Source organism: Ursus arctos, unplaced genomic scaffold (assembly GCF_023065955.2).
Source record: "Ursus arctos isolate Adak ecotype North America unplaced genomic scaffold, UrsArc2.0 scaffold_4, whole genome shotgun sequence".
Taxonomy (NCBI): Eukaryota; Metazoa; Chordata; class Mammalia; order Carnivora; family Ursidae; genus Ursus; species Ursus arctos.
Window position 1 is genome coordinate 5,070,811 of NW_026623056.1, and position 19,152 is coordinate 5,089,962.

Here is a 19,152-nt window from a genome sequence, read left to right on the forward strand (position 1 = left end):
GCTCAGAGAGAATCATCTAATTAGATAAATTTCACAGGCTAATCAAAATATTTGGAGATTTTTCCCTACACTTCTTCTCTCCACTAGAGGGGGTTAAACACAGCCCCAGAAAACCTTGCTGTCACTGAACATCTTTCTAGGCGAGCCCTCCTGTATTACCAAAATATTATGCCAAACACCCTAAAGCAGACATGTATACAGATGCCCTAGCAGGCTGTGTTTCTGACCTTGCTTGTAGAATTTAATAATTTTTAAACTACTACGGCATGAGAGAGATAGTAATAATAATTAAGATACCAAGTCCTGAATATTCAAAATTATTCTTCATTTATTTCCATCGCATTCCTTCGAGTAAAATCAGAAAGGCAGCACAGACAACATGTAAAGAGGTTAAGACATGATAACATATGATGCACTTGCAATAAAAGGTATATAATAGTAACAGGAGGAAAGAAGTGCCCTTTTTCTATGATAATAAGGGAGAGAATGGATGCTTTCCTTGTTGCTCCTTCACACACATGTATCGGCTATGCTAGAACACCTCGAGCAATTAATATATTTCTAGTTTGGTAGTTAAACAAATTAAGCAAAGAAGTAATTGGTTAGAGACGATTTTAATACATCAAATGTTCATTTCTGCAGTTCCACGTACTTAGAGCCTAGGATATTTAAGGAACAATTGAAAAAACCTGAATATTTCTCCTGTGAATTTCAAGAATTTTTAAAGGACATACATACCCCAATCTTGGCTAAGGTCCAAACTGTGATTTCCAGAGATGTTCTTTGTGGAGCTCATCACCCTAATTCCCAAAACTCGAAGTGAAACATGGTGGGCCATAAAGTTTTTATTTCTGAGCGGTGAGAGTCAGTGTGATTTTCGCTTTTCTCTTTATGCTTTCCCAGACTGTACTGTTTTTAGAATGCTTATTACTTTGGGGGAAATTGGGGAAAGGATACTGCGAACAAATCCTGAACACACACACCAAGTGCAATTCAGAAGCACACGGCACAACGATGAAGAAATGAGTTTTACTGAGACAGATTTTCTTAAGGATAGCTACTTACCTACTCTACCTTCCAGGATTCAGAAACATGGCCATGAATGGAATCTTGTGTCTATCTAGGGTAGGTACCTAAGTGTCTTTTCTAAGGATTTAATAAAAACTTAATTAAGAAGAACCAATCTCACACTAAAAATGACTTGTGATAAAGTTAATAAACATTTAAATGAAGGCCAAAACAGAAAGAGTATTATATAAATAATGTATAAATAAAACTGTATTACCCCCAAACTGTTCTCAACTCAGAAGAAACTGAATCAGAAGCGATTGGAGAAATTACTTCGGGAAGCCTCGGTCCCGTCTAGATTCTTGGATTCTCATAGCCTAGTTCAGTGTCATCCGCGGCTACCTCTCTGTGCCCTCGTGGAACCAGATCACATGCTACACTGAGTCCTCACTCAAACATTGCATTTTGTTATGTTATGTGTCAATTCATAGTCTTTCTGTGTCCAATTGTTCAAGTCTCAGACTCTAAGAAACAATGTCTTCTTTAATTATTAGACTGCTAATGGCCAGCTACTTCGTCTCTAATTGCCGTAGCACAGACCTTTGCAGATACAACTCTGTTCGAATGTCATAAATGTCCGCTGTTGTTCCCTGTTACAAAACACCTTCTTCTCTCCCAGACAATGGGTGCAGAAGGGTTTTTAGACCCCGGGACCTGCCAGGCAGTGCCCTAAGTGTTTTCCTTTATCATGAAGATATAGGCTGCCACTCATCCTTTACAGGCTGACTCTGTCTTCTCCCCACACCAGTTAGGACTCAGGCCCCTGCCCTGTTTTACACAAGAAACACAGTCATTCCCAGCATTTGGAGACTTTTTTTTTTTTTTTTTAATACACTCTACTAAAGATCTCAAAGGAGAAACAGTAAAGAGGTCTTCCATGACATGTTTTCAGCACCCTGCTGCAAACATCCAAATCAGAGCTGACTCTCCCTGGCTCCTCCAGTGGTTTTCAGCCTTCATCCCCTAGAGAGCACCTGGCCCGCTGCCGCCTTTCCTTCCTCCAGTGTCTCACCTGCAACCTGACCTGCCTACTTGTATACCAGTCGCCAGCAAATGAGAAGCCTTCCTTATCAAGTGAAGGGGAATTATGAATAACGATTTTATTTTCTACTGTTACGTTCACACTAAGTGCTCACAACAAGCCCTCGTAATGGGCTTCCTCACCCTCAGTTTACACTGAGGGAGGCCCCGGGGACAAAGCCAGGTTCTCTCCAGAGCTTCATTCTAAACTACTATACAATGTCTATTTCCTTGTACAATCAAAAGATGTCTGTATAACCCTCGCATAAAGGAGTGTGAAATACCCACATCAAAATCCAGACAGGACAGATCCAGGGATGACTTTTATAAAGCAAGACAGGGAAAACCCGCCACAGAATTATGTTTTTCTTTGTCTCTTTGTTTTAATAACGAAGGAAATGATCTCAAGATCAAATCCAACTTTGAAGTGTTCTCCCTACCTGAGTCACATAAAAAGAAAAAAAATCATTTTTAGGCATCAAGCATTTATGCAGAGTAACACTAAGCAACACATTCTTTTTTCTACCCCTACAGGCAGGTGAAACACTTTTATTTCACAGTTGTCTTTAAAACCACAAAGACAGTATGTTCTTCATATAAAAACATGGGTACAGATAACTATACTTTCTAGAAAATGATTATATAGATCATCTCAAAGAAAAATACACACCATTATATGGTTTCCGGCAAGCTGCTTGGGAAAAACACATCTGGACTGATTTCTAAAACATACCATAAGACCACCCTGCATCTTTTGGTTCAAAGTATAGATTATTGTCATCAGTACATGCTCCTGCATTCTTACAGATTTGATAAAACACGTATAGACTGATTTACGACTTAATGTTCGATTGGTTCACCAGCCTTTCCTGCAGGCTCATCAGCAGGTTGAGCAGGCTGTGTCCTTCTCCAAGACCTTCCAGGAATGGAGAATTCCTCCTCATCATAAATCGTAATCTCCAGGTCTTCACCAACAATTTCAGTGGAAACATTCTTTGTAGTTAGGTCCTGTTCTAGGAAGTGTCTCTTGTAAGGCACGCAAACCACGTTTACATTGAGATTGCACTCCATAAACCCAGACATATGTCTCTCCAAGCAAGTATGAGCTGATCGAGAATGGGCTCCAATGGACATGCTCTACAGTCGGAATAGTTGACAGATGCACAGGTTTGGGAAATGTGGGGGCCCATATCATCATAACCAGCAATAAGCAGTCCAACACCATATGGTCTCCAGCCATATCGTCGTGTTGGTATCTAGGTCTTGCTTCCAATTAGAGACACAAGACGAGACACAGGAAGAGGTCTGTCAAATACAAATCTGGAATCCAAACACTCGTGGCGCATAACATTACATAACAGTCTAGCATCGGCAGTAAGTCCTGTAATTGAGGTACCAATATGGTTGTCAAGGTGGAGAATTGTTTTTCTGATGAGCTGCACGCTCTGACTGTGCTCTCGTCAGTGCAACTAAAACTGCACGGGTTTTCGATTGCAGGCCAACTGTGGCTGAACCTTGTTTGACAGCTTCCATTGCATACTCAATTCGATGAATCCTGCCCTGAGGGCTCTGAACAGTGACGTCCTTGTCATACTGGTTGCGAAACAGGGTTCTGGTGCAAGTCTGGCTGTGGCCTCCTGCAGAAATGTGGACTCAGGAACGCTAAGCCACACATTCTTAACCTCCAGTATTTATAAAGATGCATGCAGTATATACATATATGTAAAAGAAAAAGGGAACACGGGTAATTAATTAAGCAAAAACATATTTTCAAAGTTAGTAGAAGAAACTGATGTGGTAAAAAACACCTAGCAGGAACAGACCTAGTAAATACATCATGAACACTGACAGTACTCTGTAGCATAATTCGTGTGTGTGTGTGTGTGCGCGCGTGTGTGTAATCTTGTATCTATACAAGATTAGGTTAATTGTTTAGTCATAATAATAAAGTTTGGTAAATGGTTATAATGGAAGAATTTAAAGGGAACTGAGATTATTTAAGCCAGAAATAGAAATCTGAGAAGAAAATCAACAGGTATTCTATTAAATATTTACTGAAAGCAGACAAATTTAAGCCAGATTAGAGAGCATTTCCTAAGCAGCAAAATCACAGCATTCTGGAACATAATGCCAAGGAAGTTAGGCAGTCTCCTTCCAAAGGGTCTGTTTTGTTTGAAGGAAAGATGACCACCTCTTCCAGAGACTAAGGTGAGTTCGTTTTGTCCGGAAAGCACTAAATGACTTCTCCACTGCCCCTGCAGTTTGAGTTGTAGGCGCACTGCCCTCTACATTCTTTTTCTGACTTTCTTAAAGACATCAGAAGACCAAGACGTACTTTTCAAAAGGAAATTAAAAGGTTTTCTTCTAGTCATATTACCTATAATGAACTAATTTTGGATTTTAAAATTTCTTATAGTACCTTCAAAAATGACCTCTTACATAGTTATTTTTCTTATTTACTAAAAAAAAAATACCATAGATTCATAATCTCTTTTCTAAAAGCCTTGGAGACAACTGTATTTTGGAGTTCAGTATTTTTCTAAGTTTGAAAAGATAACATGGCACAAATACCATATATCCTGCAACACTTCCAGTGGAGCTGGAGCGGGATCCGTAGTCAAACATGTTAATATTTCTGCAGTGATTCACACAAACATTCACACTGAGTGAGGAAAAGACCATAAATAGCCGCCTCACATCAGTATAGGCTGTATTTTCCCAACAAATAAGTTACAAAACTCTTTGGTTTTCGGAATGGGTTGCACAACAAAATACAGAAGGCCCAATTAAATGTGAATTTCAGATAAACAACAAATAACTTTTTGTATATTACAGACCCAAATATTTCACTGAACATCCTTACACTAGAAATGTTATCCAGTGTTTTAGAAAGAATTCAAATTTAGCTGAATTTCTTGGTTTTTTTATTTGCAAAATCTGGTTTTTGGATTTCAGAATCACACACACAGTGATTGAGGACCTGTATCTAGAAATATCCTAATTGAAACACTATTAACAGCTATCCTTCTAGGAGAAAAGTTTGGTTTGGGCCTTTTTGAAGGGGGTCACAAAAAGCAAAGTTTTTAAAATATGCTTTATATCAATAGCATGTAAAAAACAAAGACCTGTGCAAACGCATCCATTTTAACATAACTCAAGTTATTTTAAAAGTTAGAAATAACATGGCTACTCCAAAAACAATTTTAATTTGCATCTCTTTCCTGCTCCACTTTAAAACTCTTCATCTATAAAATATTCTTTTTATAAAATTCATGAAATTCTCCTGTAACAAAGATATAGCTCCATCTAATGGGAAAATACTCAATTACAGCCCTTCATGAAGCTAGGAACATTTCCATGAGTGTTCGTAAGACTATAAAGCGTGTGTGGACACACACACACACACACACACACACACGCACACACACGCACACACACACACACACACACAGCAGATGCTTTTCTGTGCCTCTCTCTCGCTTTTTTTTTTTTTTTGAAGCCAGAAAGGACCCAAAAGTAACATAGTCATAGCTTTTGCAAGATCTGCTTTTTCCTTAGATTTGGACTCTGAAATATAAAAACTAAGTATATTTATATTTCATAGTCTATTTCATCATATATATACATTCTTCTGTAAGGCTTCTAGGCCAAGAGTTTGAGGGGCCTATAAAGCCTTCAGAATTTGAAGGGGAGCAGAATATGCCACTCCAAAATATGCCACTTTGGCACATAGATTATCTTAAATTAAAATTACCTGGGAAACAGTCAGCGTAAGAATAATCAGAACCTCCTCTGTCTCCCTGAAAATAGGAAATAAAATCCCCATGTGAAAGTCACCTTCACTGTACCAGGCGGGTAGAAGGGATCATTACCACCAGAGACAGAACTTAGGGCTGAGAAGTCGCACAAACAAATCCTGCGACTTCTGTATTAATTTACTACCCTAAGCCCAAACCCCTTTGCCTTGTCAATTCTTCACGAATTCATTGTTTCCTTGTCTAAAAGGCTTACAAGCTTCCTGCTTTGGTCACTTCTTGCAGTTTCATATTTTTATGGGGCTCCTGTATATGCAGAATTAAATTTGTTTTTCTCCTGTTAACCTGTCCTATGTCAATTTAAGTATTAGATTAGCTAAAGAACCTAGAAGGGAAGAAAGAAAATTTTTTTCTCCCTTAAAAATTGTGTGCAAAATCTCTGGAGAGAGATTTCGATCCTCATTAAAGGAGCCCATGAGCCACTAAAGGTTACAAAGTTTTCCCTACACTGCCATTTACTTCTCCCCAAGGACCAGATGCCTTTGCTCCACTGTTTTTCCCAGATGACCACAAACTAACCCTATACCGGAAGTTCCTTCTTAGCTGCTGGCTGGGCTCAGCACTTAAAAACTGAGCCTGAACCTAAACACAGACTTCACTGTCAGCAAGAAAGAGCAGGCCCCATGAGGTTTATGTGTATTTTTATTTTCTTTTTTTTTAAAGATTTTATGTTTTTAAAGTAATTTCTACATGCATTTTTAAATGCATTTCACATGCATTTTTAAAACAACAGCAAGATCTAGCAGAGGTGGAACCAGGGACTAAAGGTAGGGTCAGAGATAAAGGGCATCAAAGTAAAAAAAGCCACTCTCTCAAAATTTTCAGTTTATCTCCTTAGCCTTCTCGTTAAATAAGGATAATTCAGTTTTCTTACTGATTTTAATTTTCTGAAATCTATATTTATTTATCACGCCATTTAGAAGAGAAAACCTTTTATTCTGGAAGTACTTCAGTTGACATTTTTCAGTATTGATTTTATATATAAATACGCCACATCTTCCTTGTTTAAGGTTTTTTTTTTTTTTAAGATTTTTATTTATTTATTTGACAGAGAGAGACAGCCAGCGAGAGAGGGAACACAAGCAGGGGGAGTGGGAGAGGAAGAAGAGGCTCCTAGCAGAGGAGCCTGATGTGGGGCTTGATCCCAGAACGCTGGGATCACACCCTGAGTCGAGGGCAGACGCTTAATGACTGAACCACCCAGGCGCCCCTTGTTTAAGGTATTTGAATAAGAACTGTTATAATCAAAGGTCAATTTATTTTGGAAAGATCTCCCCCTTGAGGACATTACTGTTTATGCATCAGTATATTGTAAACTTGAGCACTCTGCTAGATACTGGTGGGTGGGAACGGAGGTTAGATAGTGCAAACGTCGTGCAGAACAGTTTGCCCACATCTGTTAACATTACAAAACCCAGAAATACTAAGATCTATAGGCAAGGACAGTCGTGCAAGCAGTGCGTGGAGTCACAAAAGCTGTAAGCCACCTCACGTCCACACTGGGTGACAAGTCAAAGAAAGTGTGCTGACGCTCTCCATGAAATACCATGTAACTATTAAAAGCTGGAAAATCTATGAATACTGACATGGATTTCTTTTTCCTAGACATGCTGGCACACATATTTATACATATATAAAACTGCCTCCAGATGAATACTGATAATAGTTGTTGCCTCAGAGAGAAGAAACCAGTCAGCAGGGGTCAGGGAGAAGACCCTTTTATGTATGAACTGAATTTTTAACCATCTATTTATATTATTTGTAAATTAAAAAATCCAACAAATTAAATGTTTTGTAATATTTTTGAAGTAGAACTTATACAGAAAATGCACAAGTCATACGTGTAAAGGACAACAAATGTTTACAGAGTTAACGCATCCAGGTAACAAAAACTCATACTGAGCAAAAAGCACTACCAGTATTTATTTAAAAGAAAATCCCAGACACTTTATCATTTTATCTGTAAATATTTCAGTATGTATCTTTTGTGAAAGAACTGCAACCTAAAATGGAACCAGAGGAAATGAGATAGAGAATCTAACACATGCACCCTCAGGAAAACAACACTTAAGAACAGAGAGACTGATTTCCTGTAAGTGCCTGATTTACAGAAGACTAACACTTCTCTCCTGACCAATGAACATCCACCAAGAAACTCTCACCCTCCTCAAGCCAATGAACCTACTGTGTGGACTCTGGCTGGACTCCCCCTCTTTGCACTCCTTGCCCATAAATACAGTCCACCCCGAAGAGACTCACCTGTACCCTCTAGAGCATACGTTTTCCAAATTGCAGTTCCTCTGCTATCCCCCCATAAACTCTATTACTAGTAATTGAAGCTTGCCTCAGTTTACCTTTTTATTTTGGTTGACTCTTCACAGATGAAAACATAACCATAATACCACTATCAAATCCAATAAAGTTAACAATAATTAAATTTTTAAATGCTTAATGCTTACATTTTTTAATGCCCAGTTCATGTTCAATTTTCTTTGCGGTCTCAAAAATATCCATTTACATTTGATTTGTTTGAATCATAATCCAAACAGGTCTACACCTTACATTTGGTTGATTTTTCTCTTAAGTCTCTTTATTCTGCAACAGCCCCATCCCCTTTGGTTAATGCTACTTCTTTGTTGTGGAAGAAACTGGTCATTTACCTTGTAGAATTTCTCACATTCTGGATATGGCTAATTGATTATATCCTCCTGGTGTGATTTAACATGTTCTCCATCCACTGCATTTTTTGGAAGCCACTAGATAGACCTAGAGAACACACTTCTTGAGTTGGTAAGTAAAAATGTTCTATCATGCAGTATGTTGAGGAAACACTGTACAACTTTGTAAACCTACGCATAGAGGCTCACAAACACCTGAAAAGGCCCTAAGTGAGGAAATGTTGTTTAATTTTGCTTAACTGAGTATTCCCCCATGCGTTCTGTTGTTGTTGGACCACCCATGACATTCGCATGGAACTAGAGTCCGGTTTCACACAGTCCGATCAACTCTGGGAGGAGATCTGGTCTTCTCTGAGTTCTTTGATGTTGTGGGGTGCAAGACGCACTACAGATGTTCACGAGTTTGTTGGTAGATTAATCCAACAGACGTTTACTGCGTGTTTTCCATTTACAGGGTATTGTACTTTACTGTTTCTGTTCTCGAGAATGAAGACTGAACTGGTGAATCAGCATGGGTTCAGAAAGCAAAGGCACATGCTCCTTTAAAGCATAAAGCAGTACAACAATCCGCTGTGCCTATTGGAGAATTATGGAGTGGAGCGGCTTGGTGGGTTCATCAGGTAAACTCCGATGGCAAGATTAGCTCTGGAGTTCAGCAACAAGAATCGGCAGCAGATCTGAGCTGAAAAGGACCCCAGAAATTATCTGGTGTAGTTTCTTCGTGACATGAAGCCCAGGAATAGCAAAGGACTCTGTGGCTGATGAGGGATACAGTTTAAGATTAAAGCCAGATGTTCCTGCTGCTAAACTTAGTGAAACCCTGGGTACGTCCCATTCAAGATCATTTCTTTGTAGGTAAACTGCTTTGTTTTGTTTTCCTCTGGAGGCTTTTAGGATTTTCTCTTTATCCTTTGGAGTTCTGAAATTTCTTCAGGATGTGTCTAAGTACGAGCTTTTCCAAATGAACATCCTGCCTGGATTACATCTGGCCCTTGCAGTGCAGGGATTCAAGTTTCCTTAGGCTGAGGAAAACTTGTATTTCCATTTCTGGGTCAGTTGTTTCAATTTGGTCATCCCATTTGTTTTTCTGTGATGTTGTTTGTTTTATTCATTTTGGGTGATCCTTGGCTGATCCTTCCACATTTACGAATAAAAAGCCATGTTAATTAGTTGACTTGGGCTCATTTTGCAGTTTAAGGAGTTTACCCAGAAATGCACACTTAGATCAAGTTGACCTCGAAGTATTCACAGTCTAGTGAGGAAAGAAAACAAGTAAACCAAAAATTCTGTCAAAGTGTCAGCACACCTGTGTTGCAGCTTGGGCAAAGAGAAATAGGTGTGTGCCCGAGGGTTCCAAGTGTACCCCTCCCCCAACTTCAGTAGCTGCTTTGGGTCCTCCAGGGTTGGGCTGGAAATGCAGTGGGGGCACAGAAAAAAGGAAGGAGCAGAAAAGTTCTGACTTAAGAGCTATCGTTTGGTGGTGTGGCTCTCTGGACAAGAAGTTTAAGGCTTTTTCTTTCTCTTGAAGGATACATTTCTGAATTTCTCAAAGGTTTATCACGTCGAATCCTTAGCTGCAACAGTTGTGACCTGGGCAATGCATTTTCCTAGACTTTTCACTTACTACCTGGAGCCGTGGCCCATTCTACACAGTTTCTTTTCATTTGAGGACCCATCTCTCTTCCAAGTAGCTCTCTTAGATGGACAAAAACTTGACCCAGGCCTGGTCTTTCCCTATGCACCACATCTGTTCCAGAAGAAATACTCGTTTATCCCTGCATTTGTGGAAACACACCTCTCATCCCTCTGCCATTGTAGGTAAACTGCTCCAGCCCCTGCCTTTGGCCTTAATGTCTCAAGGGTGAGTCAAACATCCAGGAGTCTTCAACTTCTTGTATGTCCTGCAAGTAGGTAGTGAACGAAGGCTTACAAAACTGGAACCTGAGCAGCTCTTTTGTAAGCTCAGCAGAGATTGTAAACACCTCACTTTGGAAAGTGGGCATATTTGGCACCTTTAGTGTGGGGCCTCAGCTGAAAAGGGAGAGAAAAAGCCCCACTGTAAAAGCTTGTTTCGTGCCTAAATGAGAAGTATAGGGGTGATGAAATAAGGAATCTTCCCTGCTGTTCCGTCTAAGCAGTGGGCCAGCTCCCATGAGTGATTTTATTACAACAAACATGTTTGCCAGACAACCTCTATCAAGCCAATTTGTGGGTCTCAGGTGGGGGGGGGCTTGGTTCTCCCAAGAAGCTGAATGGAGCCAGTTGAATGTGCATCACTGGGAGAAAGGATTACCCCGCAGAGAGAAGTGTAGAAACATTTTTACACTGAGCCATGTACAGAGCATGAGCGTTGAAGTCAAACAGGCCTGGGCTGAGGGTTCAATTTGGAACTTACTAGCTGTGTGACCATGGGTGTTTAGCACTCTCAGCCCTTGCTTTTCTGATTTGTGAAAGGGAAGTGTAGCTAACTTGCAGGATGGCTGTAGAGATTAAATGAGATGTAGGACATAAAGATTCTAAAAGAGAAGGCCCCCAGTGAGCAGTAACCACTGGCACCACCCCCTTGTTCCATTAATTCCTATTCTTCCTTAAAGACAGCTCAGGGTCAGCCACATCCTCCAGAAGGCTTTTCTGGATTCCCTTTCCCACACCTCATGGTATAGGTGCTTCCAAAGCAACTTGTTATGTCTCTATCATGGCACTAACCACACTTACCTAAGGTTGTTTGTTCCTATGTTTGCTTCCCCCATTAGAACTGCAGGCTCCTGAAGTACAGAGAGCTTATCTAAGTCAACCCTAAGCTCTTAGCACAGGGCTCAGCAGAGCAGATATCAATGGCCACACAATTATGACATGCCTGGGATCTGTGTAATTCACCATCCTGCCTCAGAGACATAGGGAAAGAGCATTGGTATGTTAATAGATCCTGGGATGCCTGGATGGCTCAGTCAATTAAGTATCTGTCTTCAGCTCACGTCATGAACCCAGAGTCCTGGGATTGAGTCCCACATTGGGCTCCTTGCTCAGGGGGAGCCTGCGGCTTCTCCCTCTGCCTGCTCTGTCTGCCGCTCCCCATTTGCGCTGACAAATAAATAAATAAATAAATAAATAAAATCTTAAAAAAAAAATAGATCCCTCCCTTGGGGGAAACCATATCCAATCAATCGTAACTGAGATAGTAGATCCCTGATTCCCAGTCCGGTTTTTTGAATCACAGAAACCTAGAGCAGGGAAAAACTTTAGAGAGTACCACATCAAGCTGGGGAGGGGGCACATGCTACTCTCAAGGAGCATGCATGTCTTTAAAAAAAAAAAAACATATTTAACACTGTAAGTTTATATTTGGGAAATTTAAGAAGAACCTTACTTAGGTGTGTTTTGGAATAGAAATCCCAAAAAACCTTGGTTGGTGTGCATATTTATGCATCAGTCATATCATGGAGAGGGCAATCAGAACTGGGCAGGGCAACACGAAGTTTCTGTTTATCAAAAGGAGGCAAGGTTACCAAACTGATAAACGATGGCCTATCTGCAACCACTTCTTTACATACAGATGAGGAAACTGAGGTTGCAGAGAGCTCTACCCAAGGTTACAGGGCCAGGAGGCAGCTAGGGCAGAGTCTCCACATCCAGATTAGTGCTCCTCCACTGTCCTATGCCTGACGGTGGCCTTGTGCAGCGACCAAGTGCCTCAGCCCCAGTCCAGGAGAAGCACTGGCCTAGGACTGAGAGGTGGATGGCATGCTGTGATCCTGGGCAAGCCAGTTCATCTGAGACTCGTTTCCTCATACGCGAAGTGGGGAAGATCATATTCTGCCTCCCAGGGCTGCTGACAGATCAAAAAAGAAGAGAAAGGCCTTTATAAACGGTAACATATAATTTAAAAGTGGCCCTTCTGGCATTTAAATCATCCAGCTTGTAGAAGAGCGGGCACACTGAAGCTGTCAACGTAGACACTGCAACCACCTCAGCATAACCAAACAAGGATTTCCAGACAAGTAGGAAAATCAGTGCTAGTTAGAACTTCCTTAGTACTTTTTAATCAGGGGTCATGGTGTAAGTGGGCAACTACATGGGAAAAAGAAATGCAAATTGGATTTACTTGACTAACTGTAAACCAGGATAAATTCAAAATAGAAGGTGGACTTAAATTGTAAAAGTGAAACCAGATAAGCACTGGAAGAAAACATGAAGTCTTCCAAAACCTAGAAATGGGGAAAACTTTTCCAGCCGTGCCTCAAAATCCTGAAGTGACGAGGAAAAGATTAATAGATTTAATTACATAAAAATGATGGCTCTAAAGCAGCAAGACAAAACAAACACCATAAATACGGGGAAAAGACAAGTGACAAACTGAACAGAAAATGTGCAACACGCATCACAGACGAGGGTTTCATAGCCTTACCATAGAGGGAGCTTCTAAAAATAAAGAATAAAAAGACCAAGAATCCCGTGTATGTTGAACAAATATCAGCGGACGGCCCACAGGAAAAGAAATGCAGATGGTCCTTTACTTATGAGATGGCACTCATTCTCACTCCTAAGAGAAATGCAAATTTAAACTACCCTGAAAACCACATCTCACCTATCAAGATAGATTAAAAACTCAAAATGGACACTATAATCTGTTGGTAAGTCGACAGGAAAATGGACATTTTCATACTTTGCTGGTAGGAAGGATAGTGGGGGTGGCGATGGGGAACTTGGCAATCCATATTGAAATTACACATTCATTTATCTCTTGACCTAGGAATCTCACTTCTACAAATCCATTCCAAAGATTTAACAGCAAACATAAGAAAAGGCATGTGCAGGAGGCTTTCACTGAAGCACTAATTATAGCAAAAGGTTGGAAAGAACTCAAATGCCCATCAGTAGGGAACTGATTGAGTAAACTATGTTATATCCACAAAGAAGTGACTGGCTCCAGGATGTTATTAAGTGAAAAAGGGTAATATACAGTAAGGTATCATTTAAATAACGGTATATACCTTTAAAAAATGGATGGATAAACCATAAATTTCTTCATCAATGGCTATGTGCAGAGGGAGGGAGGACATGGAATGAAGGAGACTAATACGAGGCGCTAGACTGCTGTAAACATACTTTGTTTTGGACTTTGGAACCTTGTAAATATTTTACAGAATTAAATTAATTTGCATTAATTAAAATGCAAAAAGATTTTAAGTAAACTTTTAAAAATCCAAAGTAAAATGGAACAAATGAACCTGTATATCAAGTTTGTACCAAAACCAGAGAGAGATGAATCATTCCCAGTAGCTTTCAAACATAGGACTTTGTTCATTCCTAGTGGGATATACCGTAAGGACAAAAAGAGCTACAAAACAATCTTAATTGCAAAGTAATTATATTATAGGTAGTAACACTGTATTACTTTTGGGGAACTACTATGTGCATATTCTAAGGTAAAGCAAGTACGTACTTGTGTTGGTGTCATTGAAATTTTCAGCATGGAGAAAGAAAACAGGATGATACAAGAGATGAGATAAAAAAAACTCTGCTGTGCTAAATTTGAATTGGAAGTATCAATATAAATTTCTTAAGTATTTTGAAAAACAAACATGTATTTCCTTGCTCTGTCCACTGAAAAGGCTGAGAAACAATGAACAACACAGTAGCAATGAACATGCCTAGCACCTAGAACAGGATCCAGAGCTCCTTGGAGAAATGGGTGACTCTAGATCTGGGGAAGGAAATTTGGAAGAGCTAGAACATCTTATCATACCAGAAACCAAGCAATAAAACGTTAATGAGGTTACGTCACAGGACTCAGGAGCCAAATTGAAGAGGCTCCCATTGGTCAAATATGGGACCATTTGAGTATCAATAAAAGTAATTACAACGGATAAAACATATCAAATATTTTAACTTGAAAAATTACTACATAATGGAAAATAAGTAAGTACTTATCCTATCTTCCTTATAGGAAGGAACTGTACCTTGGGGCTGATAAGGGAAAGGACCTCTTTTAGGTATATTCCAGCCAATAAATGAAAAAAGAATGATAGAATTAAGAGTTTCCCCACTTGACAACCCCTAGGGAAATGATGAATGTAGGCAGTGGTCATCAGCGGTGCTAATATGACAAAAGAGGAAAGCAAACATTATATTACTCTTAACAGATGTACACAATGACAGCTGTAAGTATTGTAGCCAAAAAAAAAAAAAATCAAATTTGAATCTAATATTTGATCAAGCTTCTAGATCTAACTAGCAAGTCACAGGAAACACAGCGGACAGAGGAATAGGTTATATGACACCACTGGGACTGGAGGTATGTGTGTCATGGAAATTCAGATTGCAGAAAATTCTACAGAACAAATGACTCAGTTTGATCAACAAATAAATTGGGGAGTACAGGGGTACGGAGAGAGAGACAGAGAGAGTCAGAATCTCTAGGTTAAAGGAGGCTTTAGAGACAGCATTTCATTGCCACTCTTGGACCTTATTACAACCTTAATTTGCACAATTTAAAAGTTATGAGGTATATGGGGAAATTTAGCATTGATTGGACACTGAATAATATAAGAAAATATTGTTCATTTGGTATAGGTGTGATAATGGTAGAATAGGTATGCTTAAGAGTCCTTATTTTTTAGACACTGAAATTTAGAGAAACAAACAGAAGCCTATGGATAAAATGAACAATAAAAGAAAAGGCAACATACTGAAAGGGAGAAAATATATACAAATCATATATCTAATAAGAGGTAAATTTCTAAAATATATAACGAACTCACACAATTCAATAAAAAAAAATCCAATTAAAAAATGGGCAGAAGATCTGAATAGACATTTTTCCGAAGAAGATATACAAATGGCCAACAAGGACATGAACAGATGCTCTACATTATTAATCATCATGGAAATGCAAATCAAAACCACAATGAGATATCACCTCATACCTGTTAAGATGACTGTTATGAGAAAGACTAGAAATAACAAGTGTTGGTGAAGATAGGGAGAAAAGGGAACCCTCATGCATTATTGGTAAGACTGTAAACTGGTGCAGCCACTATGGACAAGAGTAAGGACAGTCCTCAAAAAATTAAAAATACTATATGATCCAGCAATACCACTTCTGGGTATTTACCCAAAGAAAGTGAAAACACTAAGTCAAAAGGATATACGCACCACCACGTTCATTGCAGCGTTACTTACAATAGCCAAGATACAGAAACAACCTAAATGTCCATCGATGGATAAAGACATTGTGATACACACACACAATGGAATATTATTCAGCCATAAAAAAGAAACCTTGCCACTTTTGATAAGGTTGGACCTTGAGGGCAATATCCTAAAGGAAATAAGTCCCAGAAAGACAAAACAGTATATGATCTCCCTTATATGTGGAATATATACATATATACATTCATTCACACATATATACATTCATTCATACATATATACACATACATATATATACATATATACATTCATATATACACATATATATTCATATTTATATATATATATTCACCAAGACCATAGATATGAAGAACAGATTGGTGGTTGCCAGAGGTTATATGTGTGGAGGGCCAGCAGGTAGGGGATGGGAGATACAGGTTAACCGTTAAAAAAAAGAAGAAAGAAAACATGATACTCCCTTTCCCCCTAAGTAAGGGCAGGAAGGGAAAAGCATAAACAGAAAAAAACACAAATAAAAATAGTGGAAATAAATTCAAGTACTGTTGGTAATCACAGGAAATGTAAATGTTCATACAATGGAAAACCACACAGAAATAAAAAAAAAACTGATCAGATTTGTATGTATCAACACAAATCTCATAAGCAATTGTGCTCAGTGCGTGAAATAAATTCAGAAGGATATAGTTCGGGACCACTTTGTAAATTATAAAATGACACAAAACAGTGTTATATATTATTTATGGATACAAATATATGTAGCAGAATTTGAATGGAAGAATATATACCAATTAAAAAACAAAATCCAATAAAGTTAAAAATAACTTTTCAGTTCATATAGAGATGCTGCAAGGTAAAGAAAATCTGAGAATCTTCCAGCCTTTCAGAATGACTTTATTCTTCACAGCTTTCAAACTGTGAAGTCACCTGACAGAATGCTCAGTCTGAGATTCTCTTAATTCCTGTAACTTGTTATCATAGACTAACAAAATACTCTGCTACAATCATTCATTTAAAATACGTCAAGTTATACTTCTCAGCTCAAGTCTACTAGTAGTTCCTCATTGTACTCAGGAAAATAGCTGAAGCAAATGGCCTGCCAGCTCTCCCTACTTGATATCCCTTGTAGTAGCCAGCCTCCAAGATGGCCTTGGATAGATCCCCACCTCCTGGTGTTCAAACTCTTGGGCAAACCCTTCTCACTCGTCCAAGTTTGGTCTGTGTGCTCAACAGCATAAAGGAGAAGCAATGGCACAATACTTATAGACACTGGAGCCTCCATCTTGGTTGTTTTCTCCTCCTGGCTTGGACCACTCACGCCGGGAAAAACCAGCTGCTATGTCATGAGCAGCTCCTTGCAGAATGCACCTGGCAAGAAACGATATTCTACCAACAGCCTTGTGAAGGAGCTTGGAAGTAGATCATTCAGCTCCAGTCAAGCTCAAAGGAAAGATTTTCTTAAAGAGCCAGACAGTAAAGTTTAGGTCTTAGAGGTCCTACGGTCCCTATTGCAACTATGCAACTCTGCCATTTTACACAACATGAAAAATAATGTTCAGGACTGCAGTTCCAATAAAACTTTATTTACAAAAACAAGCAGTAGTTTGTTAACTTTTGCATGACTGCAGCCAAGGCTCACAGTCTGACTGCAATTTCATGAAATCCTCAATCAGACCCACCCAGCTGAGCTGCTTCACAGGTTCTTGTACCTCAGAAACAGTAAGCTGACTCTTTCAAGCTGCTACATTTTGGCTTAATGGAACTCATACACTCCATCCTCCACCACCCCACCCACCACCAAGTACACACACATACCCTTCACCTTTCTAATTTCGCCTCCTTCTCCTCTCTACCACACATTCAGAGCTCAGATCAGAGATTTCCTTATTCTTTCTTGAATATACCAGAGGCACCCTTGACTCAGGGCCTTTGTTCTGCTAGTGTCTCTGCCTGCCTGGACGCTTCTCCCATAGGTATCTAGCTGTATCCACTAGCTTCTTTAGGTCTCTACGCACTGAGCCCTTCTTGGTAACGCCTTTCCTGACCCTATTTACAAGTGCAACACACCTTCCTCCTTACATTCCCTATCTCCTTTATTTTTCTCATATTCACCATGTTCCATACATTTTACTTTACTGTCTGTCTTCCTCCACTGGAGTATAAGCTTCACAAGGACAAGTGTTTCTATTTGTGATATTGCATTATGCAGCTGGCTTTCAATAAATTTTAAGTAAATTTGCTTGTCTCAACTAACCTGCCAACTCCTTAAAGGCCTAGTGTACACAGGCCTGAGCACACATTGTTAAATTAACTTTGAAGGATAATTTTAAACATCTGAACAACACAACCAGATCACTTGGAAGGATCTCTCCAGGGGAGGAATGGAGGTATTTGGTGTCTGCAATACTTAATCCTCACTCTACCTCCCCACAGGCAATTTCACCCCTCCCAACTGTTTATTACCACCTATGCACAGACGACTAGTGGACATCTTCACTTAGACTCTTCCTCAAAAGGACATCTTGTGGACCTCAAATTCAGCATGGCCTAAAATGAACTTTCCCCCTACTCCTCCTTCTCCTATTGTGACCAAACTCAGCAAATGCAATCTTCTAGTCAATTATGTCACCCTCAACACTTCTCCCTACCATCAATATCAATCACTAAGTCCCAGATTTTATCCTCTGAAATCTCTTAAAATCTGTCCACTTCTCCCCATCTCCTCAAACACCCCAAAGCTACCTACCATAGCCACAGGATACTGCCATATACCTTCCTGTCTCCTTGTATCTCCTATGACCCTTCTGAAAGTCATTTTCCACAATGCAGTCATAGATCTTTTCCAAAATGCACATCTCATTGGATCATTACTGTTCACTTAATATTCAGTAACTTCCTATTGCTCTGAAGATTAAAACATGTTTTTCTGTCCTGCATGGGCTGGCTTCCCCCTTACCTTGCCAAATTTTCCTCATAACCACAACTCTATCCCAGATATACTCTATACCAACCAGATTCTCCATGTGCTGACAACTTTACCTATGCCGTTCTACCCAAACACCCCTTACCCAGTTACTACTATGCCTGTTGTCTGTTGTAGGTCAGCTCCTGTTACCTTGAGTAGATCGAATTCCTTTTAGAAAGCTTGTATGGCATTACTTGGTCACTGCTTCCCTAACCATACTAGAGAGTAGGCTGTTTTTACTCCATTGTACCCACAGTGCTCAACAAAAAATCTGCAGGATTTTGGTAACTATCTAGAAAACATGAACTATTCAAACAGGGCAGTTAAGAGCTTATTGCAACTGTCTGGGAAAGAACAAAGGAGTTGCTGCACTAGAGCAGTACAATAATGTCGGGGAGCACTTAAACGAGTTCTTAATAATCAAGATTCAATTATC

The 19,152-nt window shown here is 39.5% G+C and overlaps 1 pseudogene; it reads right to left on the reverse strand.

Moving 5' to 3' along the window:
• Nucleotides 1–342: 342 nt before the first annotated feature.
• On the reverse strand, nucleotides 343–18,606 carry LOC113246905 (proteasome subunit alpha type-1-like; annotated as a pseudogene).
• Between the last annotated feature and the right edge of the window lie 546 nt (nucleotides 18,607–19,152).